The sequence below is a fragment of the Manis pentadactyla genome, chromosome 8 (assembly GCF_030020395.1).
Source record: "Manis pentadactyla isolate mManPen7 chromosome 8, mManPen7.hap1, whole genome shotgun sequence".
NCBI classification, from domain to species: domain Eukaryota; kingdom Metazoa; phylum Chordata; class Mammalia; order Pholidota; family Manidae; genus Manis; species Manis pentadactyla.
In genome coordinates, this window is record NC_080026.1 from 65,587,054 (window position 1) to 65,600,718 (window position 13,665).

General features: G+C 34.5%; 1 protein-coding gene across 4 annotated transcripts in view; it reads right to left on the bottom strand.

The window, feature by feature from the left end:
* The window catches only part of SHLD2 (shieldin complex subunit 2), a 127,163-nt gene extending 114,535 nt beyond the window's left edge, over positions 1–12,628 (bottom strand). For 2 of the 4 annotated variants that reach the window (XM_057505834.1, XM_057505832.1), the window contains exons 1-2: positions 12,287–12,427; positions 2,629–2,676 (exon numbers count right to left, since the gene is read on the bottom strand). The gene's annotated coding sequence lies outside the window, so the exon portion shown is untranslated. Of the gene's footprint in view, positions 1–2,628; positions 2,677–12,286 lie in introns of all 4 variants that reach the window. The other 2 variants (XM_036926535.2, XM_057505833.1) reach the window with 2 other exon arrangements.
* Between the last annotated feature and the right edge of the window lie 1,037 nt (positions 12,629–13,665).

Below are 13,665 nucleotides of genomic sequence, written 5' to 3' on the forward strand. Positions count from 1 at the left end.
GGACAGTGACTGTAATGGGGTATGTGGTGGGGACTTGATAATGGGGGGAGTCTAGGAAACATAATGTTGCTCATGTAATTGTAGATTAATGATACCAAAATAAAAAATAAAATAAAGAAAGGAAAAAAATGTTTAATAAATTTTGTGTGTATTTTACAATAAAAAAAAATGAACAGATAAATAATGCTTAAACAAAAAAATCTAGAAATAAATTATAGGTAAAGATGGAAGATTAAATGTATATAATTTAATTTCAGTCCTTCTAAAAATTGAGCTAAAATGCTAATAAGGTATTTTTAAGGCATAATTAAAAGTTTGAAGGCTAGAAAGTAGATGGACCCGTGGTAACTGACTGAAGATCCAAGAAAGCTGAATCGTAACCCAGGAATGTGGAGACTCAGTAACCTGGCCTGACAGTCCACAGAATTATCAGAAACCTAAGGAATTGGTAACAGATGGTGCCCCTACAAACAGGGGTGAAGGTACCACTAAATAAAGGTTGATTGAAATCTCCTTAAGAAACAGCTTAATCTCTAAATGCCTTAATGATTCCACATGGTTGGGTTAACTGTGCCTCTTTCACCAAGGCAAAATTCTAGGGGATTATTCTCTGAGGAGGATTTCTGAACAGAGGGACAGAAAGCACATGGCAGGGAGAAGGAGTTAATGAAACCAGGGGGAGTAGGTAAACACATAAATATACTGAATGATGAAATCCTCAGCCTACTTCCCTCACTCAGCCGCCAGAGAACCAGTATATAGGTTTCACTCACCAGGCACGAGATTAAAAGACTCATTTTCAGAAAGGAGAAAGAAATCAGAAGCAGATTTGAAGTGCTCCCTAAGAAATACAAGTTACCCTACAGTGGGCTCACAGTCACCAAGTGCCAGCAATGTACTCAGAGCCTCCCAACATTTAGGGCCACACCTGCAGACAGCTAAGGATCACTACTCATCTGAGAGAAGCCTCTGTCACAGAAAACAGACAAGACAAGACAAGAGAGAAGAAAAGAAAAGAAAGAGAAAGAAAGGAAAACAAAGAAAAAAGTTAGAAGAAAGATGAATAATGATGCAACGATGTAGGGAGAAGAAAATTTTTAATCTAAAAAAAAATTAACCATATCATTAATATCCCTGGAAAGGTAAGAGTAGATAGTCCGTCCAAAAAAAAAAAGGATAAGTTTTAAAAGAGCCCTTATAAATTAAACTTAAGGAAATTCATCAGAAAGAATGTTAGATGATAATAAGAAAAAAATATGGAAATTAGGGCTCCAGTCAAGATAATTCAAAGATAAATCAACATTGTGTAATAGGGATATGGAGGAGAAAACAGAGGAGAAAAATCAATGTAATAATTTTTAAAAGTCCCAGAATTAAACAATGTAAGTTTCCTAATTGAAAATACAGAATGCACAGCATAATGGATTTAAAAATACATCCATACTAAAGCATAAGTTTTTGAAATTTCAAAAGAGTGGAAACATAGAGAAAATACTACAAGCCTGTAGAGATGGAGAAATAGGTTACAAAGATGGGGAACTGGAATGATTATGAACTTTCAGTAGCCATAGTGTAAGCTAGAAGACAAGGAACAAAATCTTCAACATTCTGAAGGAAAATGGCTCCAAGTCTGAATGGTATACACAGCCAAACTATTTTAGAGTTTGAGAGGAAAACAAAGGCATTTTCAGAAATGCAAGGTATCAAATAATTCAGCTCCCATTCACCCTTTCTTCAACAAAATGTGAGTAAGCCAAGAAAGAAAAAGAAATGGAAGATGAACACAGGAGAAAATAAAATTCCTGGACAGCTGACCACTATGAGAAAACGGAAACTGCTCCAGGTTGGAGAGCTTTACTCTGAAAGGGACTTCTTCAAGATGATAACATTAACAGAGTAATGTGAAAGAAAACAGGATATTTGGGCAACCGGTAGACAATTTTGAGCTGAGTTCGTGATAAGGACACAGAAAACCATATACACAAGTTATGTCCTGAACTGAAAACTCAGGTAACATCTATTTCTATATGTTACTTGAAAAGCCACAGGTAAAAACTAAACAGCTAAGAGTTGAGAATGGTCACCTCTGAGAAGGGGAAATGAAGGTGGAGACTGAGAATCACCATTTGTCTGAACGATCTCAGACAAATTACTTAATTCATTAAACTGTGTAACTTGAGAAAAAAATGTAAAAAGTGTGGAAGATGGGGAAATAGGAACCTACAGATTTCCCAAGGACATAAAACCCACCTTAGCAATTAAATCTTAGAAACAAAGTAGTCTAACAAAATTGTCCTGCAAAGTAAAAAATAACAAAAGCAAAAGGGTATGAGGGGGAAAAAGGAGTAAGAAAGAAGCAACACTACTTTGATGCTATCATAACTCTTGCCAGATGTGACATCAACAGCAGAAATGCTTAGGCTTCTGTGCTTAAGCTCCCTTGTCTCATAGGATTGTTGTGAGGCCTAACTCAACTAATGAAATAAAGTGTTTACAGCAATGTTGGATATAAATATTTTCAATACAATTAATACTTAACTTTTTAAATAACTGAAAATCTTTTTTCATATCAAATACCAAAGCATTCAACTGTCACAGGGACATTGAATGGCTTACGTGAATGTTTACCTTGTCTTCTCAAACATCAAGGACTCTAAACCCTTTCACATATGTCGCCTAAAAAAAGAGGAAGAGAAACTGATTATCCAAAATAAACAAATAAAAATTAATGAGAGTTTAAAAAAAATTAATGAGAGTTGTTTTAAAAAGTGTTTATCACACTGAAGACTTGACTGTACCTGAAAAACCACTCAGGCCACTGTGCTTTATCTCACACTTTTTAGTAGATTATGATCAATCATTCAATCACTCAGCAAGTCACCAATTTGAATTGAAAACTTTGTACCTACTCTACCTCAACTCAGAAATGCTAAGGCAAGATTCTTTTTTATCTCAAAATAGGTAAAGTTTCCAACTTTTGCACAGTTGTGTTCCCCAAATTCAGCCATACTTGTCATAAGATTTGAGGAACATTTTTTCAAAGAAACAAAAATTTGAAATACAGTTGATATCTTGGGCAATAAACAAAGGCCAATTTAATCCATAAGTACTTTAATCCATAATAACTAAGACCCATGGAAAAAGAAAGGAGTCCATATAACTATGTTAGATGACTTTCAACCACTTTGTGCTCCCACAGCTAACAAAAAATAGCTCTTAGTTGAGATTAGGAACTATGTCATACTTAGCTTCATTCATCTTTGTATCTTTGTAAATATAACAGTACATAACAGAGTACCTGCCTCCTATCAGGAACTTAAAATTTTTATTTAATGAGTAACTAGATTTAAGAGTACTATATGAACCATACTCTTTCTATAGAGAAATGCATTACAGTATCCAGTTGAAGGAACATCTTCCTTCTTGGGAACAAGATCAGAGTTTGAATACCAAGAACAATAAAGTATGGGTATACGTTCGATCTACATGACAATTATCCCTCCTAGAAATCATGTTTTGGTCACAGTTCACTCATACTATTTCTAAGTATGTGTAAATCACTAAGTTGGGTTTTCTTAGTATAAAACTTGACCTCCAAAATTTCCCTGACTTCTTTCCCTTTACCAATACCTTAAATAAAAATAGCCATTAACATTTTATCTGGGAAGTTTTTCTTACCCCAGTTTTATTAAGATACAATTGGCACATAACATTATGTTAGTTTAAGGTGTACAACATAATGATTTGATATATATATATATATATATATATATATATATATGGTCAGATGGTCACCATAAGTCTAGTTAACATCTATCAGTACATATAGTTACAATTCTTTTTTTTTTTTAGTTGAAGTATAGCTGATATACAATCTTATATTAGTTTCAAGTATATAAGACAGTGGTTCACCAATTAACCACATTATAAAATCCTTACCCCAACTAGTGCAGTTACTATCTGTAAATATTGGAAGATGTTACCAAATCATTGGCTATATTCTCTGTGATGTACTACCATCCTCATGACCAACTTATATTATGACTGAGAATTTTTGTGCCCTTTTATCACCATTCCCCTCCCCACCCACCAAACCCAATCTCTCCTCCATGGTAGCTACCAGTCACTTCTCGGTGTCTATAAGGCTACTGCTATTTTGTTGATTTTGTTTTGTTTTTAGATTCCACAAATAAGTGAAATCATGTTATTTGTCTTTCTCTGCCTGGCTTATTTCACTTAGCATAATACCCTCTAGGTCCATCCATGTTGTTGCAAATAGCAGGATTTCTTTATTTTTTAGGGATGAATAATATTCCATTATGTGTATGTACCACTTCTTTATCTGTTCATCTATTGATGGACACTTTGGTTGCTTCCATATCTTGGCTATGTAAATAATGTGCCAATAAACTAGGGGTGCATATGTCTTTTCAAATCAGTGGTTTTGCTTTCCTTGGGTAAATTCCTAGGAGTTACTGGGTCATATGGTATTTCTATTTTTAGTTTTTTGAGGGGCCTCCATACTACTTTTTACAGTGGCTGCACCAATTTACATTCAGGATGTGGAAAAAAGGGAACCCTCCTACACCTACCAATTTACAGTGTTCCTTTTCTCCGCATCCTCACTAACACTTGTTTTTTCTTGTCGTTTGGATAGTAGCCCTTATAACTAGTGTGAGGTGTTATCTCATTGTAGTTTTGACTTGTATTTCCGTAATGATTAGTGATGTGGAGCATTTTTTCATATGCCTGTTGGCTATCTGTATTTCTTCTTTAGAAAAAATGTATGTTCAGATCCTCTGCCCAGTTGTTAATCACGTTTCTTGGTTTTTTGGTGTTGAAATGAATTAGTTTTTCACATATTTTGGATGTTAACCCCTTATTGATAAATCATTTATGAATATATTCTTCCATATTTCCATGCTGCCTTTTTTTCCTGTTGATGGTGTCTTTTGCTGTACAGAAGCTTTTTAGTTTGAGGTAGTCCCATTTATTCATTTTCTATTTTGTTTCCCTGGCCCAGGAAGATGTATCCAGAAAAAAATTGCTTATACTTGTGTTCAAGAGATTTTTGCCCATAACAGATAAGTTTTCACAAATGCCTAAGGTGCCTAACTGGTTTTCTTGGTTTCACTGGAGATGGCTGGTAATTACAGGTATGCTTTGGTTAGGTAACTATATTCCTATTATGTTAATGTGTGTGCACAATTTAATTAGTAGTTTAAAACCTATCCATGCTGAAGTTACTCTACAAGAAGATATGTCAAAGAAATAAACAATCTTCCCAGGTTTTCTTCTGCCTGCTACTTCTATAGCTTTTCTTCTTCCCACCTAATCACAACCTTTAAATAGAACTCGTGCCACATGTCGAATTTACCGAGTATCATAATTCTTCCAAGTGGTAAAGACACCTCAAGACAAATGCTGGGCATAGAAGCCACAGGGCATAAATATGCAAAGAAGTAAAAAGCTAACCTTTTCAAACAATAAGGCTTCTCTCTCACTTACCAACTTCACATTTCCCTGTATGGCCCCAGAAGATGACTGGTTAGCCAGAGACGGGTAAGATTCCTCAAGCGAGGAACAACCTAAGACAGGCACAGTCGCAGGGGGCCATCTGGTGAGAAAATGGGGAGCAGCAGAGGTGAGGCTTAGAACCTCCCCCCTCATGTTCTGAGAGAAATCTTCTGCATACATGGATGTTTACTGCCCTCGTCTAGCTCGGATTAACACATAGTCTACAGGCACACACCTGATCATCTACATTTGCTCTCTTACAACACTAAACTCTGTTTTCTACCTTTATCTCGTATCTACCTACCACTTCAGCATTTTATTAAAAATAATAATAATAGAGAAATGTGGTATCCACATATAAATCAAGTTTAAAAATCAAATGAATATTCATATTTGAACTGTTTATAGTTCATAATGCATGAACAAAACCGAAAGCTTCTGTGATGACTGCCCTTGCACTGTTCACCATGTAACTTAGTCACTATGTAAGAATTTGTACTCCATGTAAGAATTTGTTCGTTATACATCAGAAGATTGGAGACTGACGAAAATTAGGCTTGGGGTGGATTAATGATTGTGCATTGAGTATTGACCCCCCTATACAGAAATTTATTGTTGTTAACAACTATTTGATCAATAAATATGAGAGATGCCCTCACAAAAAAAAAATATATATATATATATATATAAACACACTTCCAATTGTAAAATAAATAAGTAACCGGGATGTAATGTATAGCATAAGGAATATAGTCAAAATATTGTAACAACTTGGTATGGTGATAGCTGGTACCTAGAATTATCATGTATATAAATGTTGAATCACTGTGTTGTACACCTGAAACTAATGTAATGTAATACTGTGGGTCAACTACCCTTCAATTAAAAAAAAAAAAAAAAAAAGAGAGGTTTTTGCCTATGTTATCTTCTAAGAATTTTATGGTTTCATGTCTTACATTTAGGTCTTTTATCCATTTTGAGTTTACATTTGCGTATACTATTAGGGAGTAATCCAGTTTGATTCTCTTGCATGTAACTGTCCAGTTTTCCCAAATGCAGTTATTGAAGAGGCTGTCATTTCCCCATCATATATTCATGGCTCCTTTGTCATACATTAATTGACTATATATGCATGGGTTTATATCTGGGCTCTCTATTTTGTTCCATTGGTCTGTGGGTCTGCTCTTGTACCAGTCCTATACTGTCTTGATTACTGTAGCTTTGTAGTGTAGCTTAAAGCCAGGGAGCATAATACCCCCAGCTTTGTTTTTCCTTCTCAGGATTGCTTTGGCTATTTGGGGTCTTTAGTGGTTCCATATGAATTTTAGAACTATTTGCTCTAGTTCTTTGAAAAATGCTGTTGGAATTTTGATAAGGATCACATTGAATCTGTAGATTGCTTTGGGCAGAATGGCGATTTTCACAATATTAATCTTCCTATCCATGAGCATGGGATGTATTTCCATTTATTGGTGTCTTCTTTAATTTCTCTCATCAGTGTCTTATAGTTTTAGAGTACAGGTCTTTCACCTCCTTGGTTAGGTTTATTCCTAGGCATTTTATTCTTTTTGATGCAATTGTAAATGGAATTGTTTTCCTACAATTCTTTTTCTTGTGATGAGAACTTTTAAGATCTCTTAGCAACTTTCAGATACACAATACCAGGGTAACTATGGTCACCATGCTGTACATTACATCCCCAGAACTAATTTATCTTATTACTGGAAGTTTGTCCCTTTTGACTACTTTCACCTCCCTTCCCCCACAATTCCTGACCTGTTGCCTCTGGCAACCACCAATCTGTTCTGCTTCTATGCCTTCAGTTTTTTTAGATTCCACATGTGAGAGCACACAGTATTTGTCTTTTTCTGTCTGACTTGTTTCACTTAGTATAATGCCTTCAAAGTCCATCCATGTTATGGCAAATGGCAGGATTTCCTTCTTTTTATGGCTGAATACTTCATTGTGTGTGTGTGTGTGTGTTTGTGTATCATATTTCCTTTACCCATTCATCCACTGATGGATGTTCCCTGTCTTGGCTATTGTAAATAACGTTGCAATGAAATGGGGGTGAACGTATTTCTTCACGATGGTGATTTTGTTTTCGTCAGATATATACCCAAAAGTGTAACTGCTGAGTCATATGGTAGTTCTATTTTTAATTTTTTGAGGTAGATTTTTTTATTTGCAGTTTGTGTACTACTTCCAGTTAGTACAGAAGGCTATCAACTGCAAATTTAATAATACGGACCCAAGAAATATTTTAATAAAGAAAAGAAAACCTAATTAAAGGGTCAATATTCAGACAAAGATCTTGATTAAAGTCCTAGCTCAAATGTAACTACCTATACTCAGGCTTTCTAGAAGTGAAATAAAGTTAACCAACACAATACATTATTTTAGGCACCAAAATAATTGCAAAAACAACTGAAAATTATAGGCTAAAATGACAAAACTTAGTAAACAATGTATTCAATGTCCACAGTGATACTGATTATCATACTTTAAAACATGAAAAAGAAATCCACCCAGAAATAACTCCTTTATCATTACTATAAGAAAACAACTCACTATCCATAAAGGAATAGAGATTAATATATCCTAGAGAGACAGAGCTTACTTCAAGCTTTATGGAATGGTTGTCAAACACTTTTCTTTTTGCAAAGATAAAATTCATATAGATTGTCCCCTTAATAAGATAAGGCATGAAAAGTACTTAAGCTCCAATCTAGTATTAGAAATTACTCCATAAATATTATTTCTCTTGAATACCCTTTCTGCTTTGAAATTGTATACCTCCAATGAAACCAATATACTTTATCTCTTTTAAATGATTTCATTTTACATAAATTTATGAAGGCTGTATAAATATTTGTTAGAATGAATATAGGAGGTTGAGGGTTGATAATGACTAGTGAGCAACAGAAGCAAAGACATAGGTAGTGACACCAGCAGAGGAGACAAACACATCTCTAAACCACCTATTACATTAACACGGTATCTGTCACACAAAGATTTCTAAATGAGGTCTATATGTAATATTTTAAAAAGTATTTTTATACCCAAGGAAATCTAATCACAATTAAATCTTTTTTGAATTTTTATTCAAGAATATTTTCTGTAGAAAGAGTAATGCTTAATTTCTCTGCATTAGTAAACTATGTAATAAAATATAAAATTCACTAAGGACAAGAAGAGCAGGAACCTTAACATGTCACTTTTGGACTTACTCATATATGAAAGTAAATATCAATTCCAAGAATATCCCAAACTTTCAGAAGTGTATTGGTGGAGGGCATACAAAAATTTGACACTTTCTATGCTGTAGGTTTATATTCCAATATTTTCGTTCTGAAAAGCAAATGAAGCAAACTGAGACTTCCATCTGGCTTGTCAAAAGGCTGTTATGAGTATTAATATTCTCAAGTTAACATTTTTAACTTTTTTCTCATTTCTTCCAAGTATCTTAGACACCATTAAAAACATGATGCAGCTGTTTTGGAAAAACAGTTGGGCAGTTCCTCATCAAGTCAAATGGAGTTACCATATGATCCAATAATTTCTTCCTAGGTAAATACTAAGGAGAATTAAAAACTTATCTCCATACAAAAACTTTCACAAATGTTCAAGGTAGCATCATTCATGGTAGCTAGAAAGTAGAAACAACCCGAACATCCATCAATTGATGAATGGATAAACAAAATTTGGTATGTCCATACAATGGAATATTACTCAGCCCTAAAATGACATAGAGCATTGATATATGCCACAACATAGATAAACCTTGAAAACATCCTAAGTGAAAGAAACCAGACACATAAGGCAGTATCTTATATGACTCCATTTATATGAAATACTCTAAACAGGTAAAGCCATAGAGACATAGCAGATTCATGGCAGCCAAGAGTTAGGCATGGGAGAAATGGGGAGTGACTGCTTAATAGGTATGGGCTTTCCTTTGGGTGTAATGGAAGAATTCTGGAACTAGATAATGATGATGGCTGTGCAACACTGTGACTATACTTAACACCACTGAAACTCTTCTGTGAATTATACCTCAATTAATAAAAGAGACCCTATATAACAAAAAAAATACAGAGACTAACACCTTATCAGAGAAAGTTCACTTCTAAAATAAATGTTTATTATATTGGTAGCCCTTTCAGAATCTTATTGTTAATTTGACCAGGATATTATAAACATTTTCAAAATTAAACCTTTTTTATAATGCTCAATGCCATCCTCATGAAACTCTGTAAGCAACAGCTTTGCAATGTTTAGTGAGCCAGTGTAGGAATCATTTTTATATAAGAGCTAGACAATTCAAGAGAATTTTTAAATGGGCAGAACATTTTATTAAATTTGGCTTACCAATACCATATGTTGAATTTTAATACAGGAGAGGAATAGGTTTATTTCTAATGTACAAGATCAGTAAAAGATGAAAAACTTTTTAGACAGCAAAATTTACTTGGCCTGTTTAAACATTCATGAACCTATCTCTGACATTCATTTTTTTAAATTTGATATTTAATAGAGAAAGGCAATATCAAAAACAAAATGTCATGTAAAATGCAACAGCAGTCCATTACTTTATTTTACTTCAAATACAATAGAAAATAACCCTTTTGCCAAACCTGATTCTAGGCAAGGCCAAATTCAGTCACCTACATAATAATATGCCCAATGTTCATTCACAATCTGCCTACCTGCTCTTAATGGAATTTAGACAAAGAAGGCTCTTGATATACATTAATTAATTACGTAAATTATCAAATTAAATAACCATTTCAACTTAATAACATCTATTTGGGGCCTACACAAACCAGGCAATGGAACTAGATGCTTTATACATATATTACTCATTTTAGCTTCATGATACTTTACAGACAGGTTAAGTAACTAAGGTCACAACACAGTATATTGCAAAGCCAGGATTCAAACCAACATCTGTTAAACAGTCACTTTTTGCTAAAACATTCCAAGTGTGGGCTACAAAGGAATGTATTTTCAGTTTAACTGGCAAACATTCATATTCTCTTTTGAGTATGACTTCTAAATGTTGAGGGAATGAAAAAACAATGCCTGAAAAGAACATTACTGAAGAATGAAGTAAGGTGACTGGGGAACACAGAAAGCATTGTGTGCCTATTATGTGTCACCTGCTATGCTGGCTGTTCAAATGCATGAACACTTAATTGTTACAACAATCCTGGGAGGTAAATATTGGTACCTCCTTTTTATTATAAGAGAAACTGAATCTTGGAAGGTTGAAGAAGGTCCAAGGTTACAGAAGTTGCAAGGCACAAAGTTGGGATGAGAAATCAAATTCAGTCCATCAACAAATATTTGCTGAGTGCTTACTATGTATCGGGGCTATAAGAGGTACTTAGAATATTAGAGGTCCCCCACAAACAGCTCAAACCAAAACCTACATTCTTTTTGCTTAGGGAGTAAGTCATTATGAAACTGAAAAATCCCCACAGATTTTTCTTTTAAGAGCTTTGTGTGTTAAAGGAGTATTCATGCTCTGGTTACATATGTTAAGTACTTCCCATAAACTACAAAAGTTGACTGCCATGAAAATGGAACAAACCTCCAGTAGTAAATGTCATTATAAGCATTTCTGCCCTACGTGCGTGTTTTTGAACATATTGCTAGGTGGAGAAGACCACTTTGAGAAATACACTTCACATGTTTTGGAGAATGGTTTAAACCATTAAGCATTCTGTGAAGCTTCTGAAGGCCTGTCAGATTTTAAATGACAACAGTGAAATTTCAAAAAGAACAGGAGAAGTCAGCACCAAAGCTAGTTTAACATTAATAATAAGTGATCTAATAAATAGGTCTGTGTTTGCCCAGTCAGGTTTTGCTTATTATGGCAGTTGGAAAGCCAGAAGGAAACTGGTTTTAACTCCCAAAAGACCTGTATCATGACAACATCACTTTATCAGAAATGTAGCTGATGTCAGCCTAACACTGAGACAGTTCAAATTTAAAGCTGATCTTTCTTTTCTAACTATTTTCATAATTCATTCATGGCACAGAAGTGAGACGACCTCCTTAGGAAAAAAGAGTGGGGGTGTACTTAATATTTACTGAGAGCCTTCTATGTGCCAGATGCTACATGCATTTTCTCATTTAATTCTCATAGCCACCCTGAAAGATATTATCCTTGTCTTTTAGAGGAAGAAATACAAGTTTTGAGAAATGAAGTAGCTTTTCTAAGGTCACACAGCTATTAAGAGGCACAGTCAGGTTCAAACTCTGATGTTAGTGATTATAATATTCCACAGCACTAAACAGCTGTCATTTCTTAACTTGTAAAGAAACTTTTTTAGAAAATTTTTATGATAAATTAATAGTGGAGCAGAGAAAGCACAGTAAAACAGTAACGTGGATTATAAACTGTTTTAGTACCTCAACAGTACTATAGAGTACTAATATTGACCTGTTAAAAATTCCTGGGAAGGTCATTATGAAAGAGAATATAAAATGCCTTGGAGTCAAAATATTAGGCTTTCAGTAGAAAAAGAACAATAATTTAATATTATCAACAGAGAATCAAGTTAAAAAAAAAAACTAGCTCTATTCTAAAACAATGATGTTTTAAAAGATTGCAGGTCACCAGTGTAGGTTGGCTCAACTCAGATGTCCCTGGGTTAACTCCATGAAAGACTAATCCCTATAAAAACATTGAAGGATAATGAATTTCAAGAGTCAAACAAATTCGAGAAATGCTGGACTTAATGCTAAAACAGTTTCTTACCGGGTTACAAATAGTACAGTGCAGCACCTGGAAGCCCTCTGGAGCCAGGCTGCCTGGGTTTGAATCCTTGCTCTTTTACCTTCCAGTCCAGCTATGTGGCTTTGGGCATGTTATTTCACCACTCTGGACCTTGGTTTTCTCATCTGTCAAAAAAAAAGAGATAACTGTAGAAGACAGAGTTGTTGTAAAGATTAGAAAGATTAATACACATGGTGTAGTTAGAACAGAACCTTAGTAAGTGCTCACTAAGTGTTAAATTATTATTAGTAATATCATTTTCCTGAGCCTTTATTAACCTGATGACAGTTGATGTTCATGGTGAATCGCTAAGGAGAGAAGCAATATAGTATGCAATTTCCCAAGCTTTTATGATAAAACCCACTATTCCACAGACCATCCCTCGAGAAGACTGGTTAGTATCTTTAAAACAAAAACAAATACTCTGAGAAATAATAGAGCATTCCATCACTAAAATAAAATATGTTTTAAACCAAACAATGTTAGTGTGTCCCAGCCAGTAACACATAGAGGTGCTGGAAGGGTGCCCCGTTGGGAGAGCTGCATCCCTTCCCCTACACCTTGCCCCATTCATGTCTTCCATTTACTCTTCCTGAATTGTATCCTTTATAATAAACCAGTAATATCTCCTTACAGATTCTAGCACATGGATTCGCCTGGAACCTGTACATGTAGTGGAATGGAAAATCGTAATTTTCCATTCTCATAGTCTTCAGTGATGTCAAGTGACCATCAGCCTCACCAGAAAAGTTGTTCAATTACCCAGGATACTCCATGGAACCTAATCAGGCATCCTCCAGTCTGGAATCACTTGAAAAAGGGCAGGAATGTTTTCCCTTATCAAGATACAGCCATCTATATAAGTCTTATACCCCCTATATAGACTTGAAGTCAATATTCAAACGATGGTATTTTTTCCATTTAGTGTTTCTTGTGCCAATTTGTGAAATTTACACTTATTACTGTATGTGCCAATCTTGCTACCCTTCCATTTAGAATTCTTACTAAGCATTATATGCCAGGATCTTCAGAGATGTTTATACTCTTTCATCAAACCAAACCATTTCCAATAATCTATTTCCAAATACAAAGTAGTACATTAGTTACACAGTCATTATAAATGATGCTATAAAGATGACGAATAATGCTACTATGTGAAAAGGCAGGTTACAAATTTATGTTTACAGTATAAGCAACCTAAAATAAACAAATCAACAAAACATAAAATAATCAAAATTTAAGATAAAAACTATATCAGGAAATATACCAAAATGTCAACTGTGGTTGGTTTGAGCCAGAAGTAATCCTTCTTCCTTTTTTAGACCCTTCTTTATTTTTCAAGTTTTCTTTGAATATGTTTT